We start from the raw sequence: 21024 nt of genomic DNA, 5'->3' as shown, positions 1-21024 counted from the left end.
TGTTGAGCTTTAAGCCAACTCTCTCACTCTCCACTTTCACTTTCATCAAGAGGCTTTTGAGTTCCTCTTCACTTTCTGCCATAAGGGTGGTGTCATCTGCATATCTGAGGTTATTGATATTTCTCCCGGCAATCTTGATTCCAGCTTGTGCTTCTTCCAGTCCAGCGTTTCTCATGATGTACTCTGCATAGAAGTTAAATAAGCAGGGTGACAATATACAGCCTTGACGTACTCCTTTTCCTATTTGGAACCAGTCTGTTGTTCCATGTCCAGTTCTAACTGTTGCTTCCTGACCTGCATACAAATTTCTGAAGAGGCAGATCAGGTGGTCTGGTATTCCCATCTCTTTCAGAATTTTCCACAGTTTATTGTGATCCACATAGTCAAAGGCTTTGGCATAGTCAATAAAGCAGAAATAGATGTTTTTCTGGAACTCTCTTGCTTTTTCCATGATCCAGAGGATGTTGGCAATTTGATCTCTGGTTCCTCTGCCTTTTCTAAAACCAGCTTGAACATCAGGAAGTTCATAGTTCACATATTGCTGAAGCCTGGCTTGGAGAATTTCGAGGATTACTTTACTAGTGTGTGAGATGAGTGCAATTGTTCGGTAGTTTGAGCATTCTTTGGCATTGCCTTTCAGGGTACAGGAAGTTCCCACGATGGAGTTTTCCAACATGTACTTTCCTTTTGCATGCAATAAAGTCTTCAACTTAAAAAAAAAAAAGAATATGCTCTGTATGTGTAGAAGATAAAAGATCTTTTACTGACCAGGTATATGACTTCAGCAAGCCATTAATCCTTCTGGTCTCAGATCTAAATTTATAAAATGAAAAACTTAGGTGAAATCATGAAGAAATGAAGTGTTAGTCGCTCAGTTGTGTCCTATTCTTTGTGACCCCATGGACTGTAGCCCGCCAGGCTCCTCTGTCCATGGGACTCTTCAGGCAAGATATTGGAGTGGGTTGCCATTCCTTTCTCCAGGGGATCTTCCATAGTGAAGGTTAAAATCTGCCACAAGGGCACCACTCTCTGTGTCCCTAGCAGGCATAGAAAATCAGTCAGGGCACTCTTTCCACAGAGCTGATCTAGAGCTCCAGAAACTCTCCACACAGTGTTTGAATCCGGAACTACCAGCTGATCGTATCTGTTACTTAGTTTTTAAGATCCTGTACATCTAAAATTCTGTGATGATAGTTGAATAACACAACACTTCAGCCATGTTCAAAACACATGGAACAGAAGCTAGAAGCAGGGAGACAGGAACGAGGTGATGGTGTGAGTCCAGAGGTTAAGGGAGCAAGTGATGGTTGGAGGCTGAGAGAATGAGGAGGGGAGGGCTGGGAGAAAGGTTGTGAAGACTGGATCCTTTGCTGACTCTTTGTAGGATGACTGGATGGGAGTGGACCTGAGTGGATGAGAGCTAAAATAAAGAGTTCATATTTGAATAATGACAAAGAACATGGTCGTCATCACGATGAGAGACATAGACAAGTGAAGGGGAAGAGTGGATATCTCATTGGGAAGAAAATCAGTTTTCTTTAACTGTGCTGAATTTGAGGCTCTGGAAGAACTCTTAGTGGAGGTAATGTTCGAGAAACTGAAGGAGACAGGTCAGGGCTAGGGTGACTGGGGAGAGGCTGTTGGATGCGGGGGTCCCAAGCCTTAGGCCCTGGAATTCCTCCACCAGATCACTCCATCCACTGACCCTGGGCAAGCTGCCTTGACCTGTCTTCAAGCCCCAGTATCTTCATTTGCAAAATGGTAGCATTAAGTTTCTGTCACAAAGGACTAAGAAAGTTGAGTGGAATAATCCAGTGCCCATCACAATACATTTTAATTGTCATAAAATGTGGAAGTTTTGCTTAGTTTGTGTCACCTTTATGCTTCCTTGCAAATAAGTAGTTTGATTTATTCAGAAAAGATACATTCCCATAAGCAATACCATCTTGCACCTAAATAATGCTGTTTAGTCTATATTAAACTTGTCCCTATGTCTAAATTATAGGAAAGGAAAACCTAATTAATACTTATTTTTAATAAACAAGAAAATGCTAAAACCCTAGTGCTTAGGGAAAGGATAGGAACATAGTTTATAAAAGAAGGTAACAACGAAGCCAATAACCATATTCAGTTGTTCAAACTCAGCAGTAATATGAAATATTAACTAGAACAGTTAATTTTTCACTTAAACTGGTAGATAGGTAATGCTGTCTGGGATGCTGTGAGATTGGACCTCTGCATCACCTGTTGGAAGAATATTTGGATTAATACAGTTGTTGCTGCTGCTAAGTCACTTTAGTCGTGTCCAGCTCTGTGTGACCCCAGAGACGGCAGCCCATCAGGCTCCCCTGTCCCTGGGATTCTCCAGGCAAGAACACTAGAGTGGGTTGTCATTTCCTTCTCCAATGCATGAAAGTGAAAAGTGAAAGTGAAGTCGCTCAGTTGTGTCCGACTCTTAGCGACCTCATGGACTGCAGCCCACCAGGCTCCTCCGTCCATGGGATTTTCCAGGCAAGAGTACTGGAGTGGGGTGCCATTGCCTTCTCTGATACAATTGTTAGTACAGTAATAATAATATACATGTATTTATATGTATATATATATATATAACCAAAAACATAAAAGTTTATACCATTTGGACTGAAATTCCCCTTGTAGTTCTGTAATCTAAAGAAAATTAAAAATAAGGACAGGTTTTTAAACAAGAATTTTCTTAGCATTATTAATAGTGAAAAAGCAAATGTGGCATAGTCAAATATATTATGGAGCAGTACATAGGATGGAATTCAATGTACTGAATGGTTTGTTAGAGTCTTACTGAAAAGGGCAAATGCTAATAATATAATATTCAGTGGAAATATCTCTATGCAAAGCTGTATAATGTGGTGTAACTCCTATTTTGTTATATTAAATAAAAGCCTGGAAGGAAATACGTGAAAATGTTAATGGTTTGCTTTGGATGGTAGGTTGATGGATGATTTCCTTTCTTGTATGAAAGGAAATTCCTATGACTTAATGTTTCTCATTTGGAGTTTTAAAATATTTTACAAATAAGAGTGCAATAAATAATAGACTACCATGAGGATCATTTTTTTCTTAGCCAAAAAAATCAATCAACCCTTTAATTTTTAAAAAAAGAAAAGAAAAAAGTAAGCCTGGCCAGTTGTAGATTATTGTTAGGGAATAGTTTAAGATTCCAAAGGATTGTCATATCTGTCTTCTGCTCTTATGTGGAGCAGTGGGAGAACATCAGCATGTGTAAGTCACTTCTGAATGAGTTTGAGAGGGCTAGAACATTCACATATGCTGGAATGCTAGCTTGACTTCACAGTCTGCATCAGTTTAAAGAGTGGGGAAGACCCGGTTTCTCTTATTATGTCCAAACTGTACAGTTGCTCGAAGAGAGCAGTGGAATTCTGTGACATATTTGTTCTCACTTGCAGAAGCCCAAACACTACTGCTGGAACTCATTTTGTAACCATTAGACCATCAGGTTTCATTGGAATTGGTCAGAAATGCAGAAAAAATTCCAAGTGAAAATGTTAAGATAAATATGACTTCCGATTTAGATTTTCTTCCAATTAATGGTTTCTTGGCATTTTGAGAATATTCAGTCTAAGAGTAGGAGGAATGAATTTTAATACTGTCCTTTTTTTATGAAAAGAGATTCTTATATAATGTTATATATGATATTTCTGTATGCATATAATGATATCTTTTTGTCTGTGTGTCACATAAATGAGAAAGAGATGTGTGTGATTGAAAATCCTCAGCCATGAAGGGAGACAAAGGACTATTTTAAGACTTTTTAAGTGGGGAATTTTATCGGGATAGTGGTTTGAAGGTGAATCCCAGAAATGAGTCACTTTGTCCTTAGCCGGTGAGGGAAATGTTAGAGAGGAAATAATATTATTAATGTTTTCTGGTTTATGGTCCAAGCCCTCAAATGTACTCAGTTCAGTTCAGATGCTCAGTCGTGTCCAACTGTTTGCGACCCCATAAACCGCAGCATGCCAGGCCTCCCTGTCCATCACCAACTCCTGGAGTTCACCCAAACTCATGTCCATCGAGTTGGTGATGCCATCCAACCATCTCATCCTCTGTCGTCCCCTTCTCCTCCTGCCCTCAATCTTTCCCAGCATCAGGGTCCTTTCAGATGAGTCAGCTCTTCGCATCAGGTGGCCAAAGTATTAGAGTTTCAGCTTCAACATCGGTCCTTCCAATGAACACCCAGGACTGGTCTCCTTTAGGATGGACTGGTTGGATCTCCTTGCAGTCCAAGGGACTCTCAAGAGTCTGCTCCAACACCACACTTCAAAAGCGTCACTTCTTTGGTGCTCAGCTTTCTTCACAGTCCAACTCTCACATCCATACATGACCACAGGAAAAACCATAGCCCTGACTAGATGGACCTTTGTTGGCAAAGTAATGTCTCTGCTTTTTAATATGCTATGTTGGTCATATTATTTTAATATTTTATATTTTAATTATATTTTAATAGTCTAGGTTGATTATAACTTTTCTTCCAAGGAGTAAGCGTCTTTTAATTTCATGGCTGCAATCACCATCTGCAGTGATTTTGGAGCCCAGAAAAATAAAGTCAGCCACTGTTTCCACTGTTTCCCCATCTATTTGCCATGACGTGATGGGACCGGATGCCATGATCTTAGTTTTCTGAATATTGACTTTTAAGCCAACTTTTTCACTCTTTAACTTTCATCAAGAGGCTCTTTAGTTCTTCACTTTCTGCCATAAGGGTAGTGCCATCTGCATATCTGAGGTTATTGGTATTTCTCCCGGCAATCTTGATTCCAGCTTGTGCTTCCTCCAGCCCAGCTTTTCTCATGATGTACTCTGCATATAAGTTAAATAAGCGGGGGGACAATATACAGCCTTGACATACTCCTTTTCCTATTTGGAACCAGTCTGTTGTTCCATGTCCAGTTCTAACTGTTGCTTCCTGACCTGCGTACAGGTTTCTCAAGAGGCAGGTCAGGTGGTCTGGTATTCCCATCTCTTTGAGAATTTTCCACAGTTTATTGTGATCCACACAGTCAAAGGCTTTTTACTTTGTAAATTGTAGCTTAGAAAAATGAACTTAGTTTACATTCAGGAATTTTGTGTTTTTTCCACCTTGAACTTTAAATGATTGATTGAGAAGGGTTTCAGGTGAAGTGTGCTTTGAGATATGAAGGTAAGATGTTATAATTTCAAGATTGCTATAACATTGGCCCATGTACATAGGCATCATAGTTCCATTCTTTGTGAACTCTTAACAGTACACGTAAACACCCAAATGGTTTTAGAACCATTTGGCATCTCTGCTTTAGAATCTGGAGTGCCTTGCTGGTTCTGATCTTTTAATACATTAACTTGAAGCCATTAGCTAGTCAATAAAATCTGTATCAGAATATAACTACAAATTTTTTTTACCCAACAGATAAACTAGGAAATTTAGAATGGTGTATAATTAGAATTCATTCTTTTGAAGTGTGTATGCTCAGTGTTTAATTTGTATAATAAAATATGTCTCTGCTTAGTAAGTTCATTAGTCTAACATTGATTATCTCTGGGTATGGGATTGTGGAGGAATTCTAATTTCATCTCTGCATATTTTGGAAAATACTTAGCAATAAACTTTTGGCCTTTATCAAGAACATCCTGACACTTCCTGTAACAAACCTCATTTTAGCTGGATAAAGACTAATGAATGAAATAATTAATTGGCTAAATATATGCCCTATTTGTTTCTACTGGGGCTTTCAGAAATGCAGCATTCATAGTACTGAAGGTGTAAAGAATGCTGAAGTTTTGAAAAGATTTTTCCATTCCTCATTTAAATATGCAATTTGTTAGAGCCTTGCCATTTCCGTAGAGTGTGGGAAAAGATGTAGAAACTGGGCCACAGGGGAGCGTGATAGGAGCATCCTCTGGCTGAAGGCCAAGCCTTTGGTTCTGGATGAAATTTTTTTTTGTTGTTTTCCTACCCTCTTGGGTGGCTGTTTCAGGGATAATTTTTGTCCAGGTATGTTTGCTTCAAAGCCAAATCTAAATATTCATGGACTACACATTTTTCTGGAATGTTCTTCACCAGCTATACAGAGACTTCGGGGTGGAACAATACATATTTTTATTCTGCTCTAGGGCTTTTTTCCCCTTTTATTTAAAGGGGAAGGAAAACCTAGATTCTTCCTTAAGACAATTTTTATTTATTTTTCTCTGTGATGTTTAAACATTTTCCTTTGTATTTTTTAACCTGTAGCATGGCAGTGCTCTGATAGTACAATTGTCTTAAAAGTTAAAATATTCATTTTTTCCACCTTTTTAGAATCCTTGAATTTTTGACAGTGTCTGCTAATTTATGCAGTATGCATAGTTTTTTCTGAACAATTTATGAAGAATATATACTTTCAAAAAAATGTAAATTAGCGTAAAGTCACCACAAAATAAAAATTTTAAAAATGTCAGGAACTTCCCTGGTGGTCCAGTGGTTAAGAATCTGCCTTGCAGTGTGGGGGACACAGGTTCAGTCTATGATGGGGGAACTAATATCTCAGATGCCACGAAGCAGCTCAGCCCTGGTGCCACAACTTCTGAGCCCTGGTGCCACAACTAGAGAATCCCTGCATAGTAACAAAATGCGGTAACAGTCTTTGTGTTGCAGTGAAGATCCATGTGCCACAGCGAAGACCTTTGCTGTTGTTGTTCAGTCACTCAGTCATGTCTGACTCTGCAACCCCATGGACTGCAGCAGGCTAGACTTCCCTGTCCTTCATCATCTCCTGGAACTTTCTCAAACTCATGTTCGTTGAGTCAGTGATGCCATCCAACCATCTCATCCTCTGTTGTCCCCTTCTCCTGCCCTCAGTCTTTCCCAGCATCAGGGTCTTTTCAAATGAGTTGGCTCTTCTCATCAGATGGCCACAGTATTGGAACTTCAGCTTCAGCATCAGTCCTTCCAATGAATATTCAGGACTGATTTCCTTTAGGATTGACTGATTCGATCTCCTTGCAGTCCAGGGGACTCTCAAGAGTCTTCTCTAACACCACAGTTCAAAAGCATCAATCCTTTGGTGCTCAGCCTTCTTTATGGTCCAACTCTCACATCCGTACATGACTACTGGAAAAATCATAGCTTTGACTAGACGGAAATTTGTTGGCATAGTGATGTCTCTGCTTCTTAATATGCTGTCTAGGTTGGTCATAGCTTTTATTCCAAGGAGCAAGCGTCTTTTAATTTCATGGCTGCAGTCATCATCTATAGCAGTTTTAGAGCCCAAGAAATAAAGTCTGTCACTTTTTCCATTGTTTCCCCATCTAAGATTCCCTGGAGAGGGAAATGGCAACCCACTCCACTACTCTTGCCTAGAAAATCCCATGGACTGAGGAGCCTGGTGCAGGCTACTGCCCATGGGGTCGCAAAGAGCCGGACATGACTGAGCGACTTCATTTTAATGGGACTGGATGCCATGAACTAATGGGACTAGATGCCATGATCTTCATTTTTTGAATGTTGAGTTTTAAGCCAGCTTTTTCAGTCTGCTTTTTCACTTTTATCAAAAGGCTATTTAGTTCCTCTTCACTTCTGCCATAAGGGTAGTGACATCTGCATATGTGAGGTTATTGGTATTTCTCACGGAAATCTCCCCACTCCAGTACTCTTGCCTGGAAAATCCCATGGATGGAGGAGCCTGGTAGGCTGCAGTCCATGGGGTCACTAAGAGTCGGACACGACTGAGTGACTTTGCTTTCACTTTTCACTTTCATGCACTGGAGAAGGAAATGGCAACCCACTCCAGTGTTCTTGCCTGGAGAATCCCAGGGACGGGGGAGCCTGGTGGCTGCCGTCTATGGGGTCACACAGAGTCGGACACGACTGAAGTGACTTAGCATAGCATAGCATAGCATGGAAATCTTGATTCCAGCTTGTGCTTCATCCAGCCTGACATTTCTCATGATGTACTCTGCATGTAAGTTAAATAAGCAGGGTGACAATATACAGCCTTGCTGTACTTCTTTCCCGATTTGGAACCAGTCCATTGTTCCATGTCCGGTTCTAACTGTTGCTTCTTGACCTGCATACAGGTTTCTCCGGAGCAGGTCAGGTGGTCTGGTATTCCCATCTCTTTCAGAATTTTCCACAGTTTGTTGTGATCCACACAGTCAAAGGCTTTAGTCAGTGAAGCAGAAGTAGATGTTTTTCTGGAACTCTCTTGCTAAGACCTAATGCAGCCCAATAAATATTTTTTTAAATTTCAAAATAATATTTATTAGCAAAATAATAAATATTGTAGAGCATATGGAAAATAAACATAAACACAAAGAAGAAAATTAAAGTTACTGACTCCATTTGGTGACCCCAGAAACATGCAGTTGTCATTTTGATGTTTGTCTTTTAAACCCCTTTTCCCTCTGTACATATTTGTTCATCTCATAAATGAAGATCAATTCTCAGACCTTAAGCTCAGTATGTGAATTTTTCACAGTCTAAATCATCCCTTGGTGTTTATCACCTTTCCAGTTTGTACACAAAGCATGACAGGACATAATATCTTATTGTTACTGTTCACATTTAAAACTGTGGCTTATGGATACTGTCGGTTTCCCCGAGTTGTTTTAGTGGTGAAGGTGTTAAGGAAAATGGCAAAGATTTAGAGAACCCCACATGTGCTTATTATAGATACTTTCTTTAAAAATTGTTTTACAGTGGAAAAGTACCAGAAATCAAGTTCTCATTAGATAATGTGTGCTTTCTGTTTTGTTTTAAGAGGAATTCCCATCAGAGTTGCATGAATTCCCTTGAGCGAGATCCCTCTATGCTTCAGACAACAACTGATTTTATTTCTGTCTTTAGATTTCAGAGTCTGAAACAGCTACCCTAGAAAGTGTGGTGGATAGGATGGAGGTGGTTATCATAATCTTGGTTTTAAATGTAATAAATTTTACGGGGCTGGGTTTGGTGGTAGCTGTTGAAGGCACACAGTAGGGCTCCGCTTTCCTAGGGTCTTTCTGTTAGCTGAACTCTTGAGAATTCTATCTTTGGATCCAGAATCTATTTATAGGAGAAAAGGCAGTATTGCATACTTGATTATGCAGACCTGTTCCTTGAGTCGTGGGGCAGCCGATGGATGGATGTGATGCGGATGACTTGCTGGTGCTTCTCTGTTGCCTTAATTCTAGTAGGTGGCCTCTTGAACTCCTGAAGAAGGTGGTAAAATGATTTCTTCATGTGCTGAGGGAATGAGGATGTGAGAAGAGGGGAGAAATGCCCTTTCATTGGAAGAGAAAGAAAGCCTTTGCCATCAATTTCTGTGAGGTTCTTTGTGGTTCTCACTTGGGTTGGTTGGCCCCAAGGAAAAGTGGCAAATGACCTTCTTCCCATGTTTATACACTAAGGCCAGTGGTAGCTCCTTGTGCAATTTAGAGGGGAGATCTGAGCTGGGCCCAATGATGGATGGGGGTGAGTAGATGGATGGAGCAAGTTTGGGTGATGGAACTCAGATACATTGTGTGAACTTAACTCTCTCCAAATGAGGAATTCTTCAGAAACTCCCAAACTGATGGGAACCATTTTCTTTGAGGGTGGCCAAATGCTTGATGGTTAATGTGCCTGGGCTGACCGAAGTGTGGAGCTGGGAGGGATCTCAGCTGACCTACAGGCAGCTACAGACATTGAGTCTTGACACGAGGGGAGGCATTGAGCGGAGACAGCGCCCAGAGCCTGGCCGTGGTACCCCAGGGTGGGGAGAGCAGGAGGCTGGAATGTAGCGTTGTCTGGCCCTCTGACTGGGTGAGCATGCCTGACACTGTTTTAGAAGGTATTGGTCAGCGATATCAGTCGGGTGACTTCTGTGAGAGGGGTCTGGTCCTTCTCACAGTGAGGTTGACAACTCTGCTGCCAGCTGTCCTTAAATACCCATCTTATCTCCTGGGGCGGAGTCCTGGTGCTTCCTGGAGCAGAGACATTTGTGTGCCATTTGAGCAGAGGAGAAACCAGGGCACACTTTGTGTTTTATTCTCTGTTTTATTTAAGGTGGGTTTTGTGTGTGTGTGTGTTTGCTGGTTTTACATTGGCATCCGCTGCTAAAAGAGTTCCTGAGTTTCCCTGATAATCAGGGTGATTTCTCATTTTGAAAGGATTGTTTTGCTTTGGAAGTATATGTTCCTCGCAGTAAGAACATCAGTTTTCATCCTAGTTCTGAAAATCTCCTCTGATTCAGAAAGGATGAAAGTTTAATTAGAGATCAGGCTAATTTATTGTCTTGTTCCTGGGGAAGACTGTTTCTTGTCTGTCAGTTGAGTTTTATATATATTTATATGCATATATTTATAAATATATATTTCCAGCTCTGAAGGATGATTTTGTTAGTATACATTTACATGAATATTTTAATCTAAATTATAGTATAGATTTCCTTTGGACTATACCCTTGTAGAAATGAACTTGTTCCCATGAAATAAATATATCTTTAGTGGGTCATGCTTGAGAACTGCTTCACAGTCTTCTCAACTTTTGAAGTGAGTAGTTATTTCATGTAGAGCCTGTGTCGATAGCTGGCCTATCACTGGAATGCTGTGCAGCTGTGCAGAGCATAAGGATCAAATGTGCTAATTAATTTTTTTTTTTTTTTTAGCAAGAATGGAATGTAACATCGTGTGGTTAACCATTCCAGTTTGTTTTTGAAGAGGACTTTTTTTTTTTTTTTTTGGCCAAATATGAACAATTAGAGAGTACATTGACTTAGAGGATGTAATGCTATGTTAAATCATTCTTTTTATGGAGGTAATAGGACTCATTAAATACTGAGATTATCCTTTAAAATACACTCTGATTAATAATCTGCCTCAAAATGTAGGCAGCGGCAGCATGCCTGGGGTCTAACATCTGTAGTCAGGGTTTGAACTTGCTTTTGTCCTACAGTATCAATTCTCCTCCTGGGCTAGTGTGTAATCAGCCTTCCTCAGAACACTGTCACACAGCATTTCCTCCCAGTTTGAATAATATTCTGATCCATCTTTTGGGAACCCATGTGAATTAGATCATGTGGATTTAGCTGCATCCACGCAGATGGTGGTCTGATTTTTTGTTGTCATTGGGCAAAGTGAACGGATGGGAATAAATGGCAGGTTGGTTGTGTAATGTGGCAACATTTTACTTAGTGTGTCTTTAAAGTTAAGTGGGGTGAGATTCCAGCAAAACTGTGCATAAAAAGTTGGAATGTGTTGGAGAACTGCCAAGATTAGGAGCAAGCTGTGTGACGAGCACTGATGCGTCTTTGTCCTGTCTTAAAATAGCCACCATTTAACAAAATATCTTGAAACTTGTCATTTCACTTGAGCAAGTAAGTGAAACAGAGGTGGTGGCTTTCATGTTTAGTTTAGCAAGGTTTATTTTTACTGATTTATCTTTTTGTTCCAGTTATCTTAAATCTTGTGATGATATGGAGGCAAATATTTCTGTGTAACATCAAATCTTGAGTGGTTTTCCCTGGACTAATGAGACCTCATGTGGAGCATCCTCTACCCCACCTTTTCCACTCAAGGCAAAATATGCAATCTTTGTGGTTTGAATGAAAATTGGGACCCTGAAGTTAAAAAAAAAAAACTCCTATATTTTATATATCTGATAATCATTTGGATATGAATTATTGATGGTTGGATGCTAAAACATTGTAGAAGTAAAGCAAAAGGCATTGGTTGCTGCTGCTAAGTCACTTCAGTCATGTCTGACTCTGTGCGACCCCATAGACGGCAGCCCACCAGGCTCCCCCGTCCCTGGGATTCTCCAGGCAAGAACATTGGAGTGGGCTGCCATTTCCTTCTCCAATACATGAAAGTGAAAAGTGAAAGTGAAGTTGCTCCCTCATGTCCGACCTGCAAATTTTATTTTTTCTTTGATTACTCACTTTTTGACTTTGTTCATTGGCCATTTGTCTGTAGTACCTGATTCTTATGTGTATTGATGTGCTTTGTAACTGTAGTCTTTCAATTTTTTTTTAAATTGAAAGTCTTGTTTTTTTAAGTCAACATGATAAAAACAAGGTGGGTGTGGGGCGGAGATGTGCAGTCTTGCTGTGCAGGTCATTTGGAGCCTGATGGTGACATGAACAGCACATATGGGGGAGCTGAGGGGGCTGGATGAAGGCAGGGGGCTGCCCGTGTGGATAATCTGAACAACCTATCAGTTTGAGTTCTATGAAGATGAAATTTTCTGATACAATATTTGGATTACTGAGTGGAAATAAAAATGGAGGATTTCAATGTTAAATATAATATGAAAACAGTGAATGAACTTTATCTTAAAGGGCTTATATACAAACCAAGTTCCTAGTAAGAATTTTCTAAAGGTTTGTTTTAACAGATATCTTAATTATTCTCTAATTTAAAAGCCATTAGAAGTCTGGACTTAGAACTAATTGTAATAGTTTTATAGCTTTCTAGGGGACCGTGCAAATGGCTTTGTTTCTTTTATGTTGCCATCTTCAGATTTATATTTTGAATTTTGCTTTGCCACTTTTAGTATCTTACATTTATTTCAGAGGGCTTCTCCTTGTATAGAGACATCATTTCTGGCTCTATGTAGGTGCCTCATACAGAGGCAGATACTTAATAATTCTTAGGCGTTTGGTTAATAGAGTTAGGGTTGCTTTTCTAGGTGGTTTCAGAATCTTTGAAGAACATTTTGGTTTTTTACAACATGAAAAAGTTTTGTAGAAATTGTGGAGATACTTCTCAGAAGTATTGATCTTTTTAATTCTTAAATGACAAATGAATTCTCTATGTGATATGGTTGACATATTGGAAAATTTATGATTTCTAAATTTTTTAAATTAGTTTTTTCATTTCCCTTCTTTTACACATTCCGTGTCTTTTAAAACATGCTCTTGAATAGCCTTACTGGTAAGTTGAGTTCAGAAGGTGTGAAATGTGAGCCAGAGCCAGCAACCTTCCCTTTTTACGTACACCATAGTCTGATCTGCTTTCGAGATTCCATTTTGGGTTGTTTTCATTTCAAATCATTCCTTTAATATGGCAGAAGAGTTCAGTTATTCTCTGTAAACAGTGAAAAGCAAGCAAAAAGGAAAGTATTTGAATATCCCTTTTCTGGGTTATGGTCTAAATTAGAAAATTATTCGTTTCAATTTTATACATGCATATTGCATTTTATCTCTCTCTGTATGCCTTGTATTGTCAGAGCTTATAAGACTAGGAACAAATAAGGTTAGCATTTAAAGTATTCCAGACATAAAAATTTACAAGCATTTGCTTATGTATGTTGGGAGATGCACAGAACAGACCCACGGTTTTAATTGGTTCTTTGTGCCCTGTGAAGGCAGATGGAAACATTACAGACATCTGCTGTAGATGGCAGTGGGGTGGACAGGTGAGGACCACATGGAAGTTCATACCAGGGGTAGGTGGAGCAATGAGTTGGTTTATGAAATGCTAGCTGCCTTAGATGTTTCTACAGCTGTTGTCAGCTGAAAATAAATTGAACTTGTTGAAATGGGAAGAATTTAGCTGTCTGAATAGGCTTAGATAAAATACTGCTTCAGATGCCTATAAAAATGTCTATTGTAACATTATTATGTTAGAAAAAAATGGTGATAACCCAGATGCCTGTCATTGGTAAATAAGAGGAAGAAATATTATGGAGACAGTACAGTATAGTGGTTTAGAGTGCTCACCCAGAGGCTGCCTGGGTCTGGATCCCAACTCTACCACGGATTCACTTTGTGACCTTGGGCAAGTCGTTAACCGTACTCTGTCTCAGTTTCCTCATCTGTAAGATGGGGTCAGTTGTAGTACAGACCTTGGAGAGTTACTGTGAGGATTAAATATGTTAATATAAGTGAAGCGATTAGTCTAATACCTGGCAAATAAGTAGCTATTAGTTCTTATTAGACTGATAAAAATACTATTATTGAAAACCTCCTAATAACATGGAAAAGTTTTTAAAATAAGGGGAAGAAAGCAGAACACAGCCTTATATATGATGTGATTCCAACTATATAGAAAAACAAAGAAAAAAAGAAAAAAACAAAGGAAAAGAGATAAGAAAAATGCAAACATTAATTTTGAGGGGAGAGTGATAGGATGACTTGTGATTTTTGCTTTTGTGTCAGTGCTTTTCTGTATTTTCCACTGTTCTACAGTGAGTACATCTTACTTTTATAATTTGAAAAAATAAATTTTTTTTTGAGAAGTGCCTGTTATCCTTAGTAAGCAGTTAGTATGTTGATTATAAGTACATCCTGTTTATTCTTTAAAAGCTCAAGGTCTTTCATTTGAAAGTTTGGGCCTTTTTGATTCTATAATACTTTTACATTCTTACAAGGTGCATTAGAGTAATGATACTCCAAATTATTTTTTTTTAAGTTTCCTGATTTAGATATTTCTACTAATTCAGACTAGCAATATAAGAAAAAGAATATAGACACCTATAGTTCTATAAATACCATTTATTAGTGGTATGATCTTAGGCAAATTAGTAGAGTTTTCGTTTTCTCATGTGAAAGGGAGATGATGTGAAAAGTTACCTACCAACTATCGCAGAATCAAGATTAAAAGTAGCAGTCTGTACACTGTTTCTGAGTCTGGCACAGTATGGGCACTGGTTGAGTGATGTTACTGCTCTCACTCCCACCTGTGCCAACAAACGAAACTGCAGGCAAACTAAACTTGGCCACTTCAGTTTAGTCCATGCCATGGTATTTACTTTTAGCTCACTGATCTTTTGTTCTTGACTTAAGATTCTGTAGACCAAAGTGGCCTTCTTAAAGATGCATTCTTGTTGTATCTACCTTCCCATCCTTCAATTATTTCTATCTCTATATGTATCTTGTCTCTTAAGTCAACTCATTGATTTAAGAAAATCCACCCCCCGCCCCCGCGTCTCCCCACAAAGTGTATTAGGCAAGTTAACTGGTGCTGCAGTAACAAACATCTCCAAAATTTCAGTGACACAGAGGTGCATTCCTCATTCATACTCTATGCCCATCATAGGATGGCAGGGGGCTCTCCCCCATTTTTTCTCCCTCAAGAACTCTGACTGATGGGTCCATATGAGTTAGTAGCCAGAACTAGTCACATGACCTTGCCCAGGTGCAGGGGAGCAAGGCAAGTGTAATATGGATACCCATGTGACCAGAAAGAGAAGAGATTGGGTATGTGTGGGCATTAAAAGTTTCTGACCAATAGTATATGATAGTGTAGGTAGTATGATCTAATTCGGCATTCCTTATCAAGTTCTTCGAAGTACTAGTTTTGCAGTATGTTAACGTGTTATTTAAAAAGAGAATGCCAGGCGAAACAGACTGTAATGGGTTTCTTTCTCAGAGCCTTTATAAATAGGCGTTGTAGAAAGAAGAATGATGTATGTTTCCCAGACTTCGCTGACTTTGGAATTCTTTTTTCTTTTTTTCATAGCTTCTCTTAGATCAGGGTTTCATAGGATATACTTTGGGATGCTCTAGTCTACTCTGTTCTCCTACAAAGCAAAGCTACTAGAATCATGTTTTAATTATTACATATGCTGAGAAGAAGCTTTGTTTTTATCCTTTGCTAGAAGAGTTGATTGAAGAGTCTGATTTCTGCTACTATGAGTCAAATCACAGGCAGTGTTGTTTTAAAATTTTAGTCTATTGATTCCATGCCTGTGTTGAATCTGTAAGGTTTTGTTTTCATGTAGTTGCTTTTGTGTTCTAAACGTACCATTGAAAAGAGAAAGGTAAACAAATCGCGACCACACGTCTTTGTGGTGATAAAAGCCTAAATTGGTTTGAGCAGATGGCCTAAACATATATAATTGTTTATCGGTTTCTGCATTTTTCTTGATTCTCTCTGACTTTCCAATACAAATTTTCTGGAAGTTTCAACACTACTGAAATGAGGGCTCTGATAAGAAGCAGAGAGACAGGTTTTGTCAAGAGGTATTACTTATTTCTCAACCAGAAGGCTTTGGTTTAGTTTAAACATGATGCTTGTTGCCAGGGATTTTATGCCTGCAAATGTAACAAATCTCAATAAGCAAGTTTTCACTGAAATGTAAATTTCATGTGGTAAAACTTCGGGTGAGAAGGTGCTCCTCCTGTTTCATAACTATGCGTGAGTAGAACTTTATCATTACTAACTCCCCAGAGCGTTGAGCTTATGAGTTATTTTAAGTAATGAATTCAGTTTCTGTGAAAAAAAATCATGTGAAATCCAGGCTGAGAATTCAGTTTTTATTTTCTGTGTTTTGTTTTGTTTTTTTTTCCTTTTGTGAGTGATAAGACATGAAGGGCCATTGCTGTTACGTGACAGAAAACACACTTTTAACTCTATCAGTTGAATCAGCAGGCCCCGCCCCACCCCTTTCCCACTCCTGTTACAATTAGGACCTGACCAGTGTATATGCCTTTTGAAGGTGACTTGTGAGGATTTGAGGCAGGAGGAAAAAAGCTTCTTTGGAGCCATGATTCCTAGCTTTGTCCTTTTTGTTGATTTTACTGTCATTGTAGAAAAAGCATTCATGACCCGTCACAAAAATAAACATTGGAAACCATTTTTCACATGGCCTGGGGGTGACCGGAGTCAGGCTTAATGTATCAGCGAGTACGACAGACACAAGAACATAACTGCTTACCAAAGGCTGCTCCCGGGCCAGGTCACAGGACTGCCATCTCTTATGGTCTTTAAGGTGTTTGACCCCCTCAGATGCTTGTGTTGGCTTTCCACAAAAATAACTTTGGTTTAAGTCTGCTTTTAAGAGAGAAGTGTTGATTTCCTCACCTTTGGGGACTTGTGAAAAAAGGGAACGTGTTAGTCGTTCAGTTGTGTCCGACTCTTTGCGACCCCATGGACTGTAGCCCACCCGGCTCCTCTATCCATGGGGTTCTCCAGGTGAGAATATGGAAGTGGGTAGATCCCCCTTCTCCAAGGGATCTTCCCAACCCAGGGATCAAACCTGGGTCTCCTGAATTACAAGCAGATACTTTACTTCTGAGCCACCAGGTAATGCTGTGCTTCCGTAGACCATCCTTGTGGACCGGCCAGCTGAGAAGCCAGATGTTAGGAGAGTCTGTGGTGGAGCAGAGTTTTTACATTGTAGGTTGCAGTGGAGAAGGAAATGGCAACCCACTCCAGTATTCTTGCCTGGAGAATCCCATGGACAGAGGAGCCTGGCGGGCTTACAGTCCATGGGGTCGTAAGAGTCGGACACGACTGAGCGACTTCACTACTACTGCTAGGTTTCGGTACACGGTCAGGAAGACTGAAGGGAGCACATAGAATCAGAAGTTTCAGAATCAGGCTGGGCCCTGTGGACCTTAGTCCATCCTCTCCTTTGTATAAGGAGGAGGTAAGCTGGGAGAGGCCAGGGGGAGTCATACAACTTCAAGCGTTAAGGGCTGAAATTACCACATTAAGTGGGTGACAGTTTTTGTGAAGCATTTGCAACTGTGTGGGAACACTCAGTCTGCTTGTGACCATTTCCTTGTCCTGAGCCTTGAGGGGCATCTTACCTGTCCTTAATGGGACCACTTGTCATGCATTTCACAATGAGGTATATGAGGGGAGCCTACAGGTTATAAAAGTTCCTGTTCACTTTCTTCATGCTGTCAAACTAGCATTAATGTTTATTGGGAAGCATTTATTGGGAAAATCATGTTTTATCGAAGATTTTATTAGAAAAAATTTTTATTATTAGGGAAAGACAGGAAGTTCATTGTGTATGTAACTAAAAACCAGCACACACAGTATCTCAGTGGTAAAGAATCCACCTGCAGTGCAGGAGACTTGCAGGAGATATGGGTTCCATCCCTGGATCAGGAAGATCCCCTGGAGGAGGAAACGGCAACCCACTCCAGTATTTGTGCCTAAACAATCCCATGGACAGAGGAGCCTGGTGGGCTACAGTCCATTCGAGTGCAGAGGAGTCAGACATGACTGAGCGACTAAACAAACAGTGTGCTCACCTTTGTTTTAATAAAAATAGCCACAACCATGCTCTGGCTGCCTGGACCCAGCTGAAGGAAGATGAAGGTCATTCCAAAATAGAAAAAGATCTAGTTAAATATTACTCTGATTAGTTAAGTTAGTTTAAAAATTTTCAGACCCTGTGATGTGGATATAGCTTAGCTGAGGAATTCTCTCTGCTCACAAATGATTTTTGCTGGGTATTATCAATGATTTAAAGGCAGATAAGGGACAGATGTGAAAAACATGACCTTCACCTCTCCCCCGCCTTTACCCCACGTTGATTTGTAACCATGTAGGAAGCCTAGGGTATAATGGATAGACGGGAAAAGGTTAATCCCATCTCATTTTGGAATCCTCTTCCTGGAAGTTAGGACTGGATCCCTGTGTTTCAGTGGCTGGTTTCTGCTTCTGGAGCTGCACTGCCTAGATGGAGCCCCGCCTTTGCTACTTACTGACTGTGGGGCTTTGGTAAGTGACCATGTGCCCATCATCCACACTGGGTAATTCATGAGCATTTTAACAACTGTGCCAGCACAGTGGGCATAAACTGGAACTGTCTGAGGCAAGCTAGAAAATATTATCCCCCTAGTCTTATCAGATTACCTAATCTCTGTGTCTTGGTTTCTTCACCTTGTAAAGTGGACGTGATAACAGTACTCACTTCTTAGGGGATTAGAATTAAGTGCACTGGCGCATGTAAGGGGTTTGGAATGTTGTTTGGCACATTGTAATTGTTCAATAGAGTTAGTTATTTTAAAAAATATTGTTTATGGTGCTTAATTCACATAATAATCCCTTATATATTCAGTTTACTTTCTGTTGTCTTCATGTGATTTCTCCATAGCAAGTTTTGCTTTTAATTTTATTTAATCAATAATAGCATTTACTAATGACTTCTTCCATTTAGGGTACCATCATACTTAATGGCTTGTTATATCTGAGCCCTTTACCCCTGGCACTGTTTTATATAGTTAGCATCTGTGGTCCAGAGAAGCATAGAATTAGGACTCTTGTTTATCAGAAGGTGGCTAATTAGTAGCTGCACTAGAGGGCACAGTTTTCACAGTTGACCTTGAGATACGGGAATGGTTAGGTGCTTGAGTTCCCAAACTAGACTTCTTCCTTGCCTCTCTCAAATTGAATTTTCCCAGCATACTGATATGTAGGGTTGCTAGATTTAGGAAAAACAAGCAAGACTACTTCAAGTTTAGATTTCAGATAAACAGCATATCATTTTTAGTGGAAATATGTCTCATGGAATATATATGGGGTGTACTTGTACTAAAAGTTCATTGTTCATCTGAAATTCACCTTTAACTTGACATCCTGCATTTATCTGGCAGTTCAGTTATATAGTTGAGAAAGGTTTTTTATCCTGTAACCCACATTCAGATGTGTATACAAAAGTATAATCCCATTCCTATTAGAAGTACCGTGTCAGCTTTTAAAAGTCCATGTTTTTTATCCTCCATTGGAAACGACAGTTGAGAAGTTGTTACTGAGTGGCTGCTGCTGGGTATCCACTAAGACCAACACAAAAAGGACTTCAGTCTGGTTTGCCACAGCCTCAGGGATTACATTTGTTCCATGAGAACTTCTTGGCTGTGAGTGTGGGTGGACTCAGTCCAGCTCTTTCTCCTTGGAGGGGAGTCCATTTGTTAAGGTGACTTACTGAAGTCTTGACTGATTTTGGAGAGTTCTTAGTTTGAGATTGAACTACTTTGGTAATAATTTGGGAAAGGGATTTAACTTTGGATCATTTATATTTCACTTGTAGAGGCAATAGCTGTTAAGAGTGACCTTCAAATACTCTTCCCATTAAAATCACTTTTCCCGATTTTTTACTTTCCCATAGTGCTGTCTTGGAGAAGGCAATGGCACCCCACTTCAGTACTCTTGCCTGGAAAATCCCATGGACAGAGGAGCCTGGTAGGCTGCAGTCCATGGGGTCGCTAAGAGTTGGACATGACTGAGCGACCTCACTTTCACTTTTCACTTTCATGTATTGGAGAAGGAAATGGCAACCCACTCCAGTGTTCTTGCCTGGAGAATCCCAGGGACTGGGGAGCCTGGTAGGCTGCCATCTATGGGGTCGCACAGAGTCGGACACGACTGACGCGACTTAGCAGCAGCAGCAGCAGTGCTGTCTAGAAAATGCTGGTGAGGTTTTTGCATCAGTCTTGGAACTCTGTTAGCATTCAACCTGAAGGGTCCTGCATACCTTTGGGAAATACTGATTGGAGGATTAGAGGTCACGGAAACCTGAGTGTCTTGTATTTTTTCTTTTTTGCACTCTGGATATGATATCTCTGTTAAGCCAAGTCTCAGAGAAAAAGCTTCACCTGGTTAAGGATACACTGGGTGAGATTAGTAATGGCCAGTGAAGGTTGCCGCTGTCTGCTGAAGGACAGTGAGGCAGAGCGAATGGGTTTTGGACCAATGCTGGCATCTTAATTGCTACCATTTAAAAAGTTTAACACACCCAGTGAAAAAGCACAGGTTTCAGATTATCTTTTGAAGAAAAATGCACAGTGGTGAGAGCTTACTCTGAGGCACAGATAGTGTGTGGGTGGGTTAGCCAAGGAGAAAAAAATCCAATTATAGAGCTGTTTGTTCAGAGTATCCGATTTTGAGGTGGATTTTATCGTTAACTGGTAGCTTTCCAGAAAATAAATTACTTATGTGTAAGGACTCATGCTAGCTAGGCTTTGAATGCTGATGATTATTTGGAACAACTCTTTCTTTCCTTTCGGAGCTGGTCTCCTCATTACCTTTGATGGCCTTTTGCCTTTGGACAGAATTTGCTTCTCAGGCTACAACAAGCCTGAGGTTTATCTGACTGTAGTAGAATTAATTTGCAGGATGGCTTGAATATTCAACCTAGTTGTTTAAATGGCTTAGTACTTGGAGGTGTCTGATTGGATGAAGGTTGGCTCTTCATGGTAGGAATTTTCACCTTTTAGAGCAGTGATTCTCCATCTTGGCACCACATTGGAAATCCACTTGAGATTTTAAAAATGCAGAAACCTGGGTCCCACCCCTAAAGAATTTGGTTAAATTATC

At 40.0% G+C, this 21024-nt stretch overlaps 1 protein-coding gene across 8 annotated transcripts in view; it reads left to right on the top strand.

The window, feature by feature from the left end:
- The window catches only part of SPTBN1 (spectrin beta, non-erythrocytic 1), a 212642-nt gene that overhangs the window by 7966 nt on the left and 183652 nt on the right, over window positions 1–21024 (top strand). The window contains exon 1 of one of the 8 annotated variants that reach the window (XM_086326890.1): window positions 9939–10033. The exons of 6 other annotated variants lie outside the window; for them this stretch is intronic. The gene's annotated coding sequence lies outside the window, so the exon portion shown is untranslated. Of the gene's footprint in view, window positions 1–9938; window positions 10034–18180; window positions 18430–21024 lie in introns of those variants that run through there. One more of the 8 variants, XM_086326893.1, reaches the window with a different exon arrangement.

The sequence above is a fragment of the Bos grunniens genome, chromosome 11 (assembly GCF_055505025.1).
Source record: "Bos grunniens cultivar Pamir isolate PY7600 chromosome 11, Bosgru_T2T1.0, whole genome shotgun sequence".
Taxonomy (NCBI): domain Eukaryota; kingdom Metazoa; phylum Chordata; class Mammalia; order Artiodactyla; family Bovidae; genus Bos; species Bos grunniens.
Note: the sequence above shows the minus strand (reverse complement) of the source record. Positions and strands in the feature narration are given on the sequence as shown.